The 17607-nt window shown below is 51.5% G+C and overlaps 1 protein-coding gene across 1 annotated transcript in view; it reads right to left on the bottom strand.

The window, feature by feature from the left end:
* Nucleotides 1–16463, bottom strand: part of ABAT (4-aminobutyrate aminotransferase) — a 92414-nt gene extending 75951 nt beyond the window's left edge. The window contains exon 1 of the mRNA XM_046666942.1: nucleotides 16349–16463. The gene's annotated coding sequence lies outside the window, so the exon portion shown is untranslated. The remainder of the gene's footprint in view (nucleotides 1–16348) is intronic.
* Nucleotides 16464–17607: the final 1144 nt, after the last annotated feature.

The following is a 17607-nucleotide window of genomic DNA, read 5'->3' as shown; positions in this document are numbered from 1 at the left end:
CTAAACGATAATACGTGTCAAGTACTCAGCAAGAACAGAAACTAGTCGAAGGGTTTCGTGTGCTTCTGCTCCCTGTTGAGAGCAGAGGCCCGAGCAGCCTTCGCATCGTCGGCCTTGCTTTCCGGGTCTACCTTTCGTGTGTGGACGTCCCTGAGCCCTGGGCCGGCCTTGCTCATTCAAGTTGGGAGGCAGGATGCAGAGGGGGGCCTGCAGCCCCCAGCTGAGCATTGGCAGGACTTTCCCAGCAACCTCAGTGCCTGGTAGCTGGGGATACCTCGGTTTATAACCTTCTGCAGGTTAAAGATTGCCACTCCCCTGAAATACGGTTACAATCTACTATCTCCTACAGATGCCTTTGGATCTGTCAAAGGTCTGAACCAAGCGAATCCTCCTTAATCACACTGGGGGAGCCTTCTATTTAGCTGGGCAAGGGAGCAACCCCACACAAAGGGCGAGAGCTGAGCACCGTTGCTCATTCCCACGAGATCGACTGCAGAGAGCTCATCTCGCAGCAAGGGCATGAATTTACTAACTTTCTCCATTCCCAGAAGGAGGAAATGCCCAGAGCCTCAGGCCCTGTGGGAGGACTTTCCTCTCAATCTCCTAGTCAACACAGGGGTGAAACCGCAGTATGGGAAACATCCTGAAGGGTTCCAGAATGGTGAGTTTTGAAAATCTACCATGAGCCAAACATCCCGGGTTCAGCTGCCCCCTCCTATGGATCTTATCTATGGCATTTTACCGACTCCACCCCAGAGTCTAGGCCCTCCTATCCTAGCGGAAGAAAAACCTAGAAATCCAGTAAGAACAAATCATAAGGGAGAAGGTGTTAGAGGGAGATGCACTCCCTAACAGAAACTCCCTCTGAAAACACTAGAAAGTGTACTGGGAAGGCGTGCTCTTAAGCAGGGCCTCTGAACCTCAGTACTATTGACTTTCTGGGCCAGATCATTCTTTGTGTGTGGGTTGGGGGGGGCCTGTCCTGTGCACCGTAGGGTGTTGACGAGCATCCTTGGCCTCCACCTGCCAGACGCCAGTAGCACCTCCCTCCCGCACCAGTTGTGACAACCCAAAACGTCTCCAGAGCTTGCCAAATGTCCCCTGGGGTGGGGGACGGGGGCCCAGTTGCCCCAGTGGAGAGCTTCCACCCTTAAGGAGCGAGGGCAGGTCCTCTGCTCCGAGGAGAGGTACCAGCCACGATGCAGACGCAGGCGTACAGACGAAGCAGCTCCCCCCCGGGTTCCTGGGGAGCAGGGCCAAGTTTTGTAACAGCTCCTCATCTGTAAAATGGGTCTGAGGTCACATCACAGGGTCGTCACAGGGTCCGCAGAGAGCGGACTCGCAGTCCCCAGCACACAGCCTGCCAAGCAGAGTAGATGCACAACAGACAGAGCAAGTGCACCGATGTGGGGAGCTCAGTGTGACAGGGGAGGGACTAACAGCGATCCATATTCTGGCTTTCCCCCAACACGTCCCACCCCAGAGGAAAGCAGGCCTATCCCAGGACTGCCCCCTCCCTCCAGGCTCTGAAACCTCCCGAAGCTCCTGGCTTCTTCCTTCTTTTGCCAACAAATTCCCACCTCAAAACCCACAAGGAAAACAACTGAGGTCTGGATTCATGAGAACGCCGTCAATCTTGTCGGCTGTGTCTGCATCTCCGTCTGGAGACGAGGATGGACCTGTTTATTGAGATTTTGAGTGCTGGTGTTTACAGAGCTCCCTCCTCCGGCTCCAATTCCGTAAAAACCCAGCAGACATACATCTTGATTAAAACCTCCTCAATTACTCTGCTTGGTACAAGAAGAACCCAAACCCCATGCTGGCTACCCAATTAAGAAGGCAGTGCCAGGGCCGGCCCAGTGGCCCAGTAGTTCACACTTCCTACTTCGGCGGCCTGGGGTTTGCTGGTTCGGATCCCGGGTGTGGACATGGCACCGCTTGTCAAGCCATGCTGTGGCAGGCGTCCACATATAAAGTAGAGGAAGATGGGCATGGATGTTAGCTCAGGGCTAATCTTCCTCAGCAAAAAAAAAAAAAGAAGGCACTGCCAAGAGCAGGACAAGGGTTCTTAGGCCTGGGTAATCATCAGTTCAGCTCAAGGCAAGGATTTGGGAACATTTTAGAATCCTGACTCAAAAAAATTGTTGTTACTGTGCAGGTAAAATTCCCCATCACTCTGATCCCCTCTTTATTCTGAAAAGGAAAAGAGGTTCCCCACAAGTTTAGAAAATAAAATCTGAAGAGAGCTGGAAATGGTTATGTTTGCCCCTTGGAAGCTGTGTGGTCTTAGGCAAGTGACTTGAGCTCTCTGAGCTTCCGTTTTGTCAGCCGTGGAGTGAGAATAACAACACCTCCCTAGGGAGATGAGGAGAGCTGCTGATGAACCAGGAGGAACAGTTCAAGTCCACAGCACGGTGTCTGGCCCCAGGCCCATCCCAGGAATGCCCAAGCAGGCAGGACACGCTCGCCAGGCTGGGGAGAGCGTTCCAGACCGGGTATGGGGCCCGGCAGATGCTGCTACCAGCGGGACTCGGGCTGACTGTGCAGAACTGTCGCTTCCACTCCTAGTAAAACCGACACGCTCGGTGCCAGGAGCTCGGGGGTGAAGCTAAATAGGGCCGGTGTGTTACGCCAGAGGTTGCCACACATGCTCTCCTGCAAAGAAGCCACCCTCGACATGCTGAAAAGCCTCGTGGAACTTCACCTGGGAGATTCAATGAGACTCCTGTTATTTTCTTAGGATAGTTGTTCTTGGCATAAAAACCAGCCCTTGAATGGGGCTCAAAGGCCTTGAGGTCAGGTTCTGCTCACCTGCCCTGTCTCCGTGCACAGCACCTTCCCCTCCCTCTGGGTTCTGCCACTTGGATCTGGTGTCCATCCTGCGTGGGCTTCTACCTCAGAGCCTTGGCACATGCTGTTCCCACTGCCCAAAATATTTTCCCTTGCTTCCGATTCCTTGATTCCTGCTCACCCTTCTAATTTCAACTCATGAGGCACCTCCTCCAGGAAGCCTTCTCTGACCCTCTCCTACCAGTTCAAACCCCCCTCTTAGCACACTCTTTGTCCCACATACCACTCCCCTTCGTGGTTCCATCACATTTACATGGTACCTCTGTTTATAAACTTATTTGGTTCATGTCTGGCCGCTCACAAGACTGTAAACCTCTTTAAGCCATTTTTATGCTTAAAATCAGACCCCCAGCATTACACCGTCTGGAACCGTAGCAGGCCCTCACGACGCTTTTTCGTTGAATTGTTCCTATGAGTGTTGATCGGGGCAGTCGCTTTAGAGGGCACCCGGCATGTTCTATCATTTCTAAGGCTACCGTGGTTCAGGTAATGTGGTGTAGGGGCAAAGATAAACACTGACCAATGACAGAGAGCAGAGAAGAGGAAACAGACCCACGCTCACACCGACACTTGATTCCCCACAAAGTGCCAGTGATATTGGGACAATGAGATTATCCATATGGAAAGAAAGATTAGTCATCACCCTCCCTAATCCAGTACATAAAAATCACCCCCAGGTGGCTTGTGGAGGTAAATTGAATGGGAAAATGAGGAAGCTTCTAGGAGATACTGGAGGGGGCAATATGAATGACCTTGGGTTTCTGAAATAGGACACAAGAAGCATTAACCATAAGAGAAAAGATTAATGATATGGACTACATAAAAATTAAAAATTCCAATCATCAGGTGTCACCACCGAAAATGAAAATCACATCACAGAGCGGAAAGTATTTGCAAGACACGGAGCTGTCAAAGAGATCGTATCCAGCATGAAAAAGGCTCCTACAAAGCAAGAAGAAAAGAATAGACAACGCAGAAGAAAGTGGACAGGGGACCTGAACAGGCTCTTCATGAAAGGGGAAACCCAAATGGCTGATGAACACGTAGAAAGATGATCCAATTCAGTTAATAAGGAGAGAAATTTCAAAAACGACTACACACGCACCAGAATGGCTAAAACGAGAAAACACAACAGCAAGTCGATGTGCTGGAGCTGGAGAGGATGTGGAGAAACTGGGACGCACAGGCACATGCTGGTGGAGTCCAGTGGGCAACTACTCTGTTCTAGAATGTTCGTGGCAACACTGTTTGTCACAGTCTTGCTATAAACTGAACTGTGTTTCCTTGAAATCCTTAAGTTGAAGTCCTAACCTCCAAGGCGATGGTATTTGGAGGTGGGCCCTCTGGGAGATAATCAGGTTTAGATGAGGTTATGAGGGTGGGGCTCTCATGATAGGATAAGTGTCCTTGTAAGAAGAGCAAGAGACACCGGGGCACTCTCTCTGCCACATGAAGACACAGGGAAGAGGCGGCAGTCTGCAAGCCAGGCAGACAGCCCTCACCAGAACGCGACCCTGCTGACACCCTGAGCTCACACCTTCAGCTCCAGAAATGTGAGAAGTAAATTTCTGTATTTAAGCCACCCGGTCTATGGTATTTTGTTTGGCAGCCTGAGCAGACTAAGACAAACCCCAAACTGCAAACAACCCAGATGTCCATCAGCAGGGGAGCAGACAAATGACTTGTGGCCTATTCATGCAATGGACTACTACGCAGCCATGAAAATGGATGGACAAAGCCACAGGCAACGACATGGATAAAGCTCACAGATGTTATGGTTTGCAAAAGAAGCAAGACACAGAAGAACACAGGGAAGAAAACCAAGCAAAACTCATCTTGAATGAAGGACGCACCCTCAGGTAGTGGACTGCAACTCTGAAGAAGGGCAAGGAAGAGTCTCTGTGAGAGACTGGGTGGGATTACATGGGGATGCGGTAATGACTGAGAAGGGCATGCGGGCCTGCTATTTCTGGCCCTCGGTGGTCTACTTCTTGACCTCATTTGCAGTCAGATGACTGTCACCTTTGTGAAAAAATCACTGAGCTCTTCTTTGCTGTTTTGCTTACATTTCTGTACGCATGTTATATTTTATGAGAAAAAGGTTTACAGAAAGTATTTGAAAAAAACACACACATACCTTTTGATGTAGCAATTCCACTTCTGGAAATTTATTCTACAGAAATATTTGCACATGTGTGACACGACTGTGTACAAACTTGTCCATTGCTGCTGCTTCTGTGATGGGAAATATCAGAAACAACCTAGAGACTCACCGATAGGGGATCAGTCGGATAAACTAAGTGCTCAACACTGTGGAATACTCTGCAGCCATGAAAAAGGATAAGAAAAACTGTGATATATTTTAAGGATAAAAATCAAAGTGCCAAACGGTAACCACTTTTAAAATACAGAGATGCCTCTTGGGAGCGGGCGGGGCCCAGGAGATAGGAGTGAAGGAGGAAGATTTACTTTCCTCTGTATACTGATTTGTGCTGTTGGAGAGTTTCACCACGTGCTACATTGCCTATTCAGAAAATTAATTATCATTAAAAAGCAGAATAAATATGCAGAGACCAGGTCAATAAAGGCCCGGGAAGAGAAGGAGGCGGGATTTCAAACTCTTCAGCACTCGAAGGTCCCCAGTGAAACGCATGTTTGAAGACCTGGGTTTTGGAGCCGGGTGGATCTCAGTTCAAATCCAGTTTCTGGTTCTTCCTTCCTCTGTGACCTTGGCCAAGCAACGTAAACCTCTCTGATTCTGTGTCCTCATCCGCAAAAGAGGACCTTCCCAGCTGGGCTATTGAGAGCATCGGTGAGATAATCCAGACAGAGCCCAGTGCTGGCAGTAGAAAGCCTTCAACCACACTCGCTCCTGTCATTCGTTCTCATGACCGCCAATATGTTGTTTCGAAACGTAGTGCTGCTGCTGCCCTTATACAGAGGAGACCGACGTCCAGGGCCGCAATCTCCAGGGCACCTGGGGGGCCAGCAACACAGCTGCTTTCCAGATACAGAATCTTTCCTTTGACCCCACAGGAGCGTCTAAGAAAAAGACCCCAACCCGGGCCCACGGCAGGCCTCTGAGGGGCTGCTCAGGGGCAAATCTGACCAAGGGCTACAATCGACCCCAGCTGGTTGGGGGCGGCTACTGCGGGAAGGAAGTGCGTCAGACTTTCTCCACCTCCCACAGGTTTGATTCAGCATTTTTGACTTTTGTTTTTTTAAAGATTGGCACCTGAGCTAACATCTGTTGCCAATCTTCTTTTTAAAATTTTTCCTTCTTCTCCCTAAAGCCCCCCAGGACATCATTGTATATTCCAGTGGTAGGTCCTTCTGGTTGCGGCATGTGGGACGCCGCCTCAGCATGGCCTGATGGGTGGTGCCATGTCCCCGCCCAGGATCTGAACCGGCGAAACCCTAGGCCAAAGAAGTGGGGTGTGCGAACTTAACCACTTGGCCACGGGGCCGGCCCCCATTTTTGACTTTTTAACCCTGCTTTCTCATTTGCTGTGGCAGCTGGTCCTCCAAAACTCTGCTGTGATCATCAAGGGATAAGACATCCTTATTCCCATTGACTGATGAGTAAACTGAGGCCAGAGAGAGCAGTGTGCACACCCAGAGGCACCCATGTGGCTCTGGGGCCCCGGAGCCTGTAAGCCTGGGTTTCCCCGTAGACATGCTACTTTTACCACGAGAGCCTGGGCGCGTAGTCATCCTCTCCAAGCCTGCATCTCCCACCTCTGCAATCTGATCAGTCTTTCCTCCTGGGATTGTGAGCAATGAGATGAGCACAAAACACAAAACCCTTGGAACAGTTTGTGCACTCACTGAATGCTCAGCAAACGCGAGCTGCCATTATTTAGGGGTCATTGTTATTAGGATGGGCAGAGCCTGAGCAGAAACTCCATCCAGGGTCCTCTGAAGGCTTCCTCTTGCCCCTTGAGCTTATCATTGCCCTGACAGCCCAGCTCTGGATTCGTCCTGGACCCTGTCCCCAGGTTACAATGTCCATGCCCTTCTGCGTGTGGCTCTTCTTTGAGCCCTGCTGTCAGCCCCGGGGAAGACTGTGCACTTAGGGCTGGGGCAGGGTGCCAGGCTCGCCAATCCACATGCAGGCAGGAATCTGCACAAATGCTTCTTGGTGTGCTCATTTCCAGCCTGTCCCAGAACGGTGCTCAGCTTGCAAAGCCAGCAGAGAGCTATTTACAGCTCTGGGCAAGGAGAGCGGAGGCAGGCTCTGTTCCCGCACGGGAACAGCCCTGCCGAGGTGGTGGCTTGCTCTTTTGGCTGTTGTAAGAGGCTTTTGGCCAACTCTGCCCCGAAGGAGCTTCGAGGTCCTAAAAGCTTTTGCTGGAAGGCCAGAGATCCGTCTCAGGAATTGTCAGGTTCCCTCACGGAACCCGGGCTCAAAGGCAAGTGGGAGAAGGTGGCCCTGAGCTCCCACCAACAGCTGCCAATGGATTCTAAACACCTCTAGGGAGGAAGGGACACAGGAGGCCTCTCAAAACCATGGACAGCTCTAGCTTCTCTGACATTGCTACAAACTACGGTTGGGAGGGGGGATATCTGGCCCCCCAGCCTGTTTTTGTAAATAAAGTTTTATTAGAACACAGACTCGCCCATTCATTGACATGGTCTGTGGCTGCTTTCATGTTACAGACAGTTGAGTAGTTGAGATCATGACTGTGTGGCACACAAAGCCTCAAATATTTACTATCTGCTCCTTTATACAAAAAAACTTGTCAAGCCCTACTCTAGGTGAAGTCCCCACCGACCTATCTTTTAACAAGCTCCTCTCTCTGATCTTTCTATAGTCGGTCTACTCTACACTCAGCTTCCAGAAGGATCTTTCTCAAGTGCTAATCAAATCAGGCCACCTCCTGGCTTAAAACCCTTCCACGGTTCCCCACTGGTCTCTGGGTCAAGTCCAAATGCTTCATCATGGGTCACCTGGCTGTCCACGATCTGGGGCTCCTGCAGCTTCCCCTCTCCTCACTCACCCACCCCGTGCCCCAGCAAACGCCTCTCCCATCCTCTGAACGTTGGTTTTATAGAAAAGAAATTGTGTCTCAGTGGGAAATCATGCGGTGTCTACATACAACACAAACTTGCTTGTTATCTGATTCTAGCCCTGTTCATGATCGTCGAGCTATTTTTCCCAACTTTTTGTAAGTTGTAGGAAACTGACAGACAAGCAAATTCTGTCTTGTCTAACCACTATTTGCCTCCATTTGCAATTCATTTCAACATTTCTTAACTCCATACACAACTGTGCTTTATTTGACTTTTCCTCTGAACCAGCTCTAACATCTGCCTGGTTCCCTCACCGAATGAGCTCGATAAAATCATTAACAAGTGTTCATTTTTGTATCTGGATGGGAGGCATGATTTTCTCCTTCTTTTCTGAAGATTTTCTTTCCACAGTTTTCCACGAAGCCTCTGTGTATGATCTCTCTATCGAGAACATCTCTCTTGTCTTTTCTGCCTTTTCCTCCTGAAATTTTTGCCCAGCATCCCCAGGGTCAAGGGACAAACTAGAACCTGTAACTACTCCCATCCTCCCCCAGCACTCATCTCACTGAACGGCAGTGGTTTATGCGCACATCTCCCCAAGCTATTCTAGAAGATTCTCTGGTGTAGTAACTGGGTCTTTATCTGTCCCTCATCACACACACGCACGCACACACACACACACACACACTCCTAGGACTATACAGGACACACAGAGTTGTGGAATAAATGGACACGCTCATGAATGAATGAATGAATGGATGTCAGATGACCTATACTGCCCAACTAGACAGAAGTCACCAAAAACAAGACTTTGTTTTCCTTGTTCAGCATCGTATCCTAGATGCCAGTGTCTGGCATCTACTGAGTACTCAACAAACACTTGCTGAATAAATGAAAGAATACCACTTAAGTTCTTGTTTTTGGCCCATTTTTAAGTGCTCTTCCCTTTCTCCACTTTTGAAGAACAAACAGAGCAGCTTCAGCATGCTGCCCTCCCACTCCGTATTTTCATGTATCGCCACCGTGGTGTTGCAGCCCTTCCAGAGCCCCTTTAGCGAATGGATGGCAAATTCCATTCTGCTTCATGGTCACGGTGTGACCTTGAGCAAGGTGCTGCCCCTCTGGGCCTCTGTTTTCCCATGGGTCAAGCAAGGTCAGTTTAGACATTCCAAGAAATAAAGTACACGAGGCAAGGACAGGAATGCCCAATAAGACCCTAATAGGGTTCCAGCCCAGATACCACTTACATTGTAACAGGTGCTGTCAATGCAAGCCATCGGCAAAGCTACCCCGGGCTTAACTCTGAGCTGTGAGGGTTATAGTGATGTCGCAGGACAGGCTTCCCAAACTGGCATGTGCCCACGAATGCCACCCTGCCCCCAGATATTGTTCAAATACAGATTTGCAGTCTCCAGGCCTGGGTGAGGTCCAAGAGCCTGCATTTCTAACCAGCTGCCAGATGACAAGATGCTGCTGGGCGCTGGACCACACTTCCAGCGGCAAGGTGCTATGACACAGTGGGTTGGGGCGTTGAAGGAATTCTCAGTGCAGCCAAGGGAGAGATTTCCAGCATGTTGTTGATAGTCTGAGGCAATATATGTTAGCACCTAAATGGGACATGCTGGCAGTTAAGCCTACGGAACCTCTGAGAATGGACAGGTTGGCGAGGTGAAGGAAGTCTGGCGCAGGTTCCCAAAGGACATGGAAACCGGGTTGGGAGCATTCTGCCAGGCCAGAGATTCTACTGAATCATAAATTCTGGATCCATCAATCTGTGTTTTAACAAGCTCTCCGGAGTCTTCTGATGCTAAAGTGTGAGAACCACTGTGCTAGGCAGAGAGAAAGGGATAGAATATTCCAGTTGGAAGAACAGTGTTTTGTTTTCCCATAGTAGAATTTTAGGCACATGCCCAGACTTCATAAATTGCCTCCATTTATTCCTCCATCCATTCACAGACTCACCCATCAATTATGTAACCAACAAAGGGGTTGTGTTCATCCATCCATTCATCCATCATCTGTCCATCCATCTACCCTCACACCCATCCAATACCTAACAAATATGTTCTGAATGCCCAGTATTTACTCTTTTAGGCACAAGAAATATGACTGAAATTGTAGATACACATACGTACTTTGGCCTCGAAACCAGTGGTTCTCAACCAGGGACAATTTTGCTCCCCAGGGGACGTTTGGCATTGTTTGGGGACATTTTTGGTTGTCACAACTTGGGGGGAGGTGTGCTACTGGTATCTAGTGGGGTAGAGGTCAGAGTGCTACTAAGCATCCTACAATGCACACAGCAGCCCCCATAGCAATGTCAATAGTGTTGAGGTTGAAAAAGTTTGCTCTATCTGTGAGCGCCTTGTGGGCAGGAACTGTACTGTCATCACCTTGATATCCCAAGGTCACAAGATAGTGCCTGACCCCCAGCAGCTAAGCAAATGTTTAACTGCAAGAGGAAATGGCAACAGAAAAAATACATCTACATATATAAAGAACTCTTACAACTCAACAACAAAAAGACAAACCACCCAATTCAAAAATGGGCAAATGACTTGAATAGACATTTCTCCAAAAAAGATATACAAATGGCCAACAAGCATGTGAAAAGATGCTCAATATCATTAGTCATTAGGGAGATGCAAATCAAAACCACAATGAGATACCACTTCACATCTCCTTGAATGGCAATAATAATGATAATAATAATAACAAACAGAAAATAACAAGTGTTCTCAAGGATGTGGAAAACTGGAACCTTCACACATTGCCAGCGGGAAAGTAAGATGGTGTAGTCTGGCAGTTTGTCAAAAGATTAAACAAAGAATTACCATATGACCCAGCGGTTCCACTCCTGGGCATATACCCAAAATGACTGAAAACAGGTCTCCAAGCCAAAACTTGTACACACACGTTCACAGCAGCACTATTCACAACAGCCAAAAGTTGGAAACAACCCAAATGTCCATCTGCTGACAAATGGATAAACAAATTGTGGTACATCCATACAACAGAATATTATTTAGCCATAAAAAAGAATGAAGTACTGACACATGCTACGACGTGGACAGGCCAGACACAATAGGCCACACACCGAATGAGTCCACTTATACGAAATACTCAGAGCAGGCAAATCCACTGAGTCAGAGAGCAGACTGGTGGCTGCTGGAGGTGGGGTGGGGGGGTGGGATGGTGACTAGTTAATGCATACGAGGTTTCTTTTTGGGGTGATGAAGAAGTTCTGGAACTAGACAGTGGTGGGGGATGGTTCCACAACGTTGTGAATGTACTTAATGTCACTGAATTGCACGCTTTAAAATGATTAAAACGGTAAATTTTATTTTATGTGTATTTATACCACAATAAAAAAAATACATTGATGCACGCACTAAATGCTCATTGAGTGCCTACTGTGTGCCAGGAAGCATTCAGGACACAGGTGTGACCTCCACCCTCCAGGGAATAACAGGAGGTGGGAGAGAAACCGGCCAACAGTGCTGGATCCAAGGAAGCCCCGGATGCTGGACCCAAGGAAGCCTCGGACGCGGGTGACCGGAGTTCAGAGGAGAAACGGTTGCCCAGGCTGAGGGCGGGGAGAGTCAGGGAGATGTGCTACGAAAGCTGGAATGTGAGACAGCTTTCGAAGGAAGAGGAAATCAGCCTCGGAGGGTCGACCCTGTTATTGAAGGAATGTGTGCCTAGAGGTCACATCAGGCCGTCCTGTCCGCACGATGAGTAAATCAGTTAAATGCATGGAGCTTCTAGAGAAGCAAGGGTGGTCGGACACGGGGAGGAGGGAGAGAACAGATACCCTCAGAACCCAGACTTCCCACTGGGACACAGTCGAGGGGCGGTCATTGATTCAGCCAGCTGAGCATTCTTGAAGGCCTCAGGCTCCCCAGCTGTCAGGAGCCAGGCTCTTTCCCCTGCCTTCTGGCCAGGCGGCAGGCCAGCAGAGAGAGGCGGGGAGAGCCAGGGCTCGCTGTGTACCAGGTGCTGGACCACAACTTGCGTTAATCCTCACAAGAACCCAGTGAGATAAGTTCCACCACTGACCCTCCTCCTACTTTGTTCTTTGTTTTTTTTTTTTTTTTTTTTTAACTATTATTCCCTTTTTAAAGAGGAGAAAGGAGACACTGAGAAGCAAAGTGGCTGCAGCCTGAGGCCATCATGCTGGCAGAAGCCCAGTTCAGCTCCAGTCAGTCCGACCCCAAGACCCGCTGGGATGCTGGGGAAGGAATTCCCCAGGGCCAGGGCAGAGGCTCAGCCTGTGGGGATGAGGCCTCAGATTCCTGTCTCCCAGCCCCAGAACCCTCAGGAAGGGCAAAGGCACGCATTTTGGCCTTCCAGCGTCATCACTTCCCTGGAGAGAGGGCATGTCCTGCCCTCAGTCCATGCCCATCAGCTGCCACTAGGGGCAAAGGCAGCCTTCCTCCTGGGGGCTGGGCAGCTGAAGGAGCCCCGGCCTGGGGTTCGGAACTCCGGCTGGGGACCTAATGCTGGGCTTCCTGACTGAGGGACCCTGAGCAAGTCTCTCCGCCTCTGTGGGCTGCACTTTGCTCATTTTTAACGCCTGGGAAGCTGGCTAGAGGATTCCTTTTCTTCTTCCTCCCTCGTGAATATATTCGTATATATATAGGTCCCTTTCATGTTCCTCGCTTCCATAACTATCCATTTTCATATGTATTTACATGTATCTTCCCCTCCCCCAAATGGGATTATAGTATATATAATCCTGTGACTTTATCATTTTCACTAAATAACATGTTTGGGGGGCTGTTCCAGGTCAGGAATGTAGCTCTCCCTCATTCTTCTAAAAAGACCGCTCATTTCCCCCGGGAATGCACCGTCCTGTGACCTCTCCCCACGTTGGTATTACGGAGCCCTGCAGGGAACATTCCTGCGTTCCTCATCAGTGTGCTCCTGTGAGCATTTCTATAGGGGATTCCTAGAAGCGGGATTACAGGGCCAAAGGGCATGCAGTTTAAATTCTGAAAGAGACTGCCAAGTGATCTTCTGAAGAAGGTTCCAGAACTAGGTTATTTCTGAAACTGTTTCTGGCATAAATGTTTCTTTCACCTCTAGCAGGGAAGCGGGTAATGCCCTTAGACAAGCCATTTAACCTCTGTATTCCTTAGTCTGCTCATCTGTAAAATGGGAAACCCAGAGTAACATACATGCTCTGGAGGCGGTAAAGTCCTGTTTAAATGGGAGGTATTAAAACTCTTGTTAGTCTTGGGAGGCTGAGCGGCTGGACACCACCCCCCGCTGCATCGTGCAGAAAGCAGAACGAGGAGCCTGAGTGAGGAGAAGGTGCTGTCTTAGATGAAGCATCAACTACGTGCGGGGCATACATTACACCAGCGGTTCTTAATGGGGGGGATGATTTTGTCCCCCTAGGGGACATCTGGCAATGCTTGCAGACAGTTTTACTTGTCATAACTAGAGGGGGTTGCAATGGCAGCTAATGGGTAGAGGGCAGGAACGAGGCTGAACATCCTACAATGCACAGGACGGCCCCCTACGATGGACGATTATCAGGCCCCAAATGTCAACACTGCCAAGGACAAGAAAGCCCGCTCTAGACCCAGCTCTTATCTGATGGCTACCCCCCAACAAACCACATTCAAAGATGGGGAAACTGAGGCTCAGAGAGGTGAATGACTTGCCCAAGGTTCCCCAGGCAGCAGTAGCAAGGAGTCGACTCTGGGCTCCACCTGACTTGAGGGTCTGTGGTCCGTCCCGCACACCGCACTGTGTCTCTGGGAACACATCATCCTTGTCCCGAAGCGCCGGCCGACTGTCCACTGCCTTGGCCCCTGGCAGCTGATCTACAGGGCAGGTTAATGTTTTAACCAAAAGCACATCCCCCCGACCCAGTTTTAGAGGTTTTATGACCGTGCAATGTAATCATAATCATAATCATTGCTTCCACCCATTTGCAGTGTGCTACGCACCTGAAGAAGATTAACTCATTTTAGCTTGACAGGGACGTGGAGGGAACCCAGTCACAGTGAGCGTATTAATTTCCCCAAGATCACACTGAATAGCAGACCTGGGCTCTAGACTCAGATAACCTGTGTCCAGAGACCAATCTCCCAACCCCTGTGCACTTCAGTTCTCCCTCACGCTCTGCACTTTCACCTCGGACTTGGCTCCCTGCTCTAAATTGGAGCTCTGCAGCCAACCTCTTAGCTGGAGGCAGGGGCAGCCCCCACCTCAAGACCCTCGGATGTGTGGGGGCCTGTCACTGCAGCCCAGCTGGGCAGCCCAGCGTGGAGAGCCTGCTGCCAGCGTTTCAGCTCTTGTCCCGTCCAGTGTCTCAGGAAAAGATGCAGGTTCCGAGCAGGGACGGGAGATCCTGCAGGAAACTTGGGGCTGAAGGGAGCAGGCCGGGACTGAGAGAGAAGGGGGGAGCAGGGCATGGGGGTCCCTCGGGCCCCGTCCAAAGTTCCTGGGGCGAACCCAGCTATGCAGCTGAGGTTCCTGCAGCCGTCTCGGCTCCGGCATATCGCAACCAACCTTATATGCTATCCTGCGTCGATATGGATTTTGGCAAGCCTAGACTTCGCAGTGGGCTCAATAAAAAGATCACACGGGTGGGTGGTGAAGCGCAGACCCTCAGGAATGGATTCTACAAGGTTCCAGCTCTGCCCCTTCCTGGCTGTGTGACATTCAGAGCCCTCTGCACCTCCTATGACAAGTGGGGACAGCAGCACCCAGCATCCTGGTTGTAAACGTGAGGACTGGAGGCAGTGTCTAGTCCCCAGCACCCCACAGGCCCTGGAGAGGCTGTGACCAGCTTTGCCACCCCCCGGCTGGGTGACCTTGAACGAGTCTCTTCCCCTTTTTGGGCCTCTGTTGGCTCAATTGTCAAATGAAGGCGCAGGATCTTTGATCTAGAAGCCCTTTGAGGTCTTAGGGCTCCAGACGGGGCCATTTATCTCTGCCCAGGGCTGACCTCGGTGGTCACCCAGGACGCGAGTTTCTCCATCTACCATGTCACAGGCACAGCTCCAAAGAGCCAGGCAAAGCTCCTTATCTTTCTCTTCCCTGCCCCCTAACCTGGCCCACCAGAGAAGATCTGCTTCCAGCCCGCCCCCACCCCCAGCCAGGTCACCGACACCCTGTCCCTCAGTCCAGCTTCATCACAGCAGCAAGGCCAACACTGTCTCCAGGCCAATGGATGGTTCCTGCAGCACCCATCTCCCTTGGCCAAGCGCCCAGGGAATTCCACGGGGCAATGCCCTCAGGAGCTGGGGGGTGGAGGAGCGGCCCCAGGAAGCAAATTGGGGCCCTTCTCCCTGCACTGACACCCCCTCCTCCAGGAGAGGGGGCGGACTGTCTCAGGGGACGATATTTGGAACACAGCCCTTTGTGTGTGTGTGTGGGGGGGGGGGGTCCCCGCTAGTCCTGCTGCCTCACAGGCCATCTCTGCTATTCCAGTTTGGAGACTCCTAGAAGGGTCTCTAGGCTCAGGGTCCCAGCTTTAAGGGTTTCAGTCTTACTAAACCTTTCTTACTAAACCTCTTCCTCTGGTCTTATCTGGGGCCAGGGTGGTGAGGGAAGGAGAGAAGGAATTAGGTGGAGCAGGGAGGTGTGAGCACAGATGGGGAAGGATGGGGTGGAGGGAGGGGGGAGGGGTCGTGTCAGGTGTTAGTGGGATGGGCGTGAAAGGCTAGAGAGGGGTGGAGCGAGGTGGGAGATTCGGTGGGGATGGGTGGAAAGCCCCTTGCCCTGTTTCTGAGTCTGAAAGCCCCTCCTCTTACACCTTTACTGGAGGAAGAGAGGAAGCCCCCCAAATGCCTTTAGTGTGGGGGTGTCTGAGGCAGCCACGGCTCTCTTACAGGTACAGAGGGGGTCTTGCGGGGAACCATCATCTCTAAAGGCAAATCCCGGAGTCCAGTTTCTGAGGTGGGAGATGCAGGGACGTCCGAATTCGGTTTGAGGGTGACTTGCAGAGTCTCTGCCCTGGGATTTCCTCATCTTAAGGAGGGGCTTATTTCCCAGAACATCTGGGGGCCTCCATTTTCCATGGAGGGAGTGCACCATTATCCGCCAGCTGAGAAGACCCCCATCATTCCGAAGGGAGGGTGGGGAGAAGAAAGCCAAACTTAGTTTCTTAGGTCAGGAGAAGGGGCATGGGTCTCCAAAGAGGGGGCCCTAGATACCTGGGAAGGCTGGACCCCACTTGGGGGGGGGGCACATTCCATTCCAAGGGGTAAATTAGGGAGAGGAATCCCATTTCTCGAGTCGGGGGCCAGGAGGAAGGGCCCACTTCTGAAGGGAGAAGGAAGCTATTTCGCTCCCTGGGGGTTGGAGACCCTTTCTTTTCGGGGGAGGGGACCCGCGTCTCGAGAGGATGAGGGCCCCGTTTCTGGGAGAAGATGCCCAGGCTTTGCTCCCTGGGGGCAGGGCCGAGGGACTCCATCTCGGCTCCCGCGGAAGGGCCCGCCCCGCGCGACCGGGCGCCCGCCCTTACCTCCAGGCCTCGGCTCCGATGCGCGGACTCCGATCTCCGGGCTTCGACTCGCGGGCTCCGCGCCCTGCGCTCCGGCCGCGCGCGGCTCTGCCCCGCTTCCCCCAGCGACTCGCGGGGCTGCCTGGCTCCGCCGAGCGGCGCCGGCCAATCAGCGCCGCCGGCCTCGGCCCTCGCTCGCGCGGCAGCCAATGGGCGCGCCCGCCACGGGCCACCGCCTCCGGCGGGGAGGGAAGGCGGGGCGGGGGCAGAGTCCGGCCTCCGGGGGCGAAGGAGCCGGGGGCCCGGAGGAGGGACCGCGAGGGCTGGGGCTGCGGAGGAGGCGGCGGAGGACCTCCAAGGAGCCGGAGGGGAGGCTGTAGGAAGGCGGGTGAGGAGCCCTTCTCGAAAAGGAGGCGGCTCTATAGATTGATTTAACCTAGACCTCAATGACTCCTTGCCCCTTTTCTGGGCCCTCGCGGCTGCAGACGAGCGTAGCTGCCCGACCTGCACCCCGCGCCCCCGATCCTGGGCTCTGGAACCCTTGGGTCAGAGTCAGACAAGTTTCCTATGAAAAGGAGGGGGAATGAGCATCATGCCCTGTCCCCCCGGCCCCCCAGTGCGGGCGGTCAGGGCCCTCTCGCTCAGTCCTGGGAGCTCCCATTCACTTAACACCTCCTGGCCCACCAGCTCCTGACAAATGGCTTGTGCATCGTGGGGGCAATGCAAAGAGCACTGGACTAGGAGTCCGGGGTTCCTTCTGCATGATCTAGGGTAGGTCGCTATACCTTTCTGGTCCTCAATCTCCTCAATAGTAAGAGGAGATAATAGTGGTGGTAACTCCTTTATGGGAGTAAATGAGATTGTAGATGTGAGAAAGGTGCTTTTATAAAAATTAAAATGCTGGGGGGCCGGCCCGGTGGCCCAGCAGCTAACTGCGCACGTTCCACTTTGGCGGCTGGGGGTTCGCGGTTCAGATCCCGGGTGCGGAAATGGCACCGCTTGGCAAGCCATGCTGTGGTAGGCGTCCCACATAGAAAGTAGAGGAAGATGGGCACAGATGTTAGCTCAGGGCCAGCCTTCCTCAGCAAAAAGAGGAGGATTGGCAGCAGATGTTAGCTCAGGGCTAATCTTCCTCAAAAAAAAAATTAAAATGCTGGATGAAAACTAGTTAACATTTAAGTGTAAATGACTGATTACCCGGTAGCTTTCTAAAGGTATTTGGAAAGAGGACCCACTCATTCAGTGCTAAAATCAAAGATACAAGAAACTGCCCATCAGAA

This window comes from Equus quagga, chromosome 7, assembly GCF_021613505.1.
Source record: "Equus quagga isolate Etosha38 chromosome 7, UCLA_HA_Equagga_1.0, whole genome shotgun sequence".
Taxonomy (NCBI): Eukaryota; Metazoa; Chordata; class Mammalia; order Perissodactyla; family Equidae; genus Equus; species Equus quagga.
This window is presented reverse-complemented; position numbering and strand designations above follow the sequence as displayed.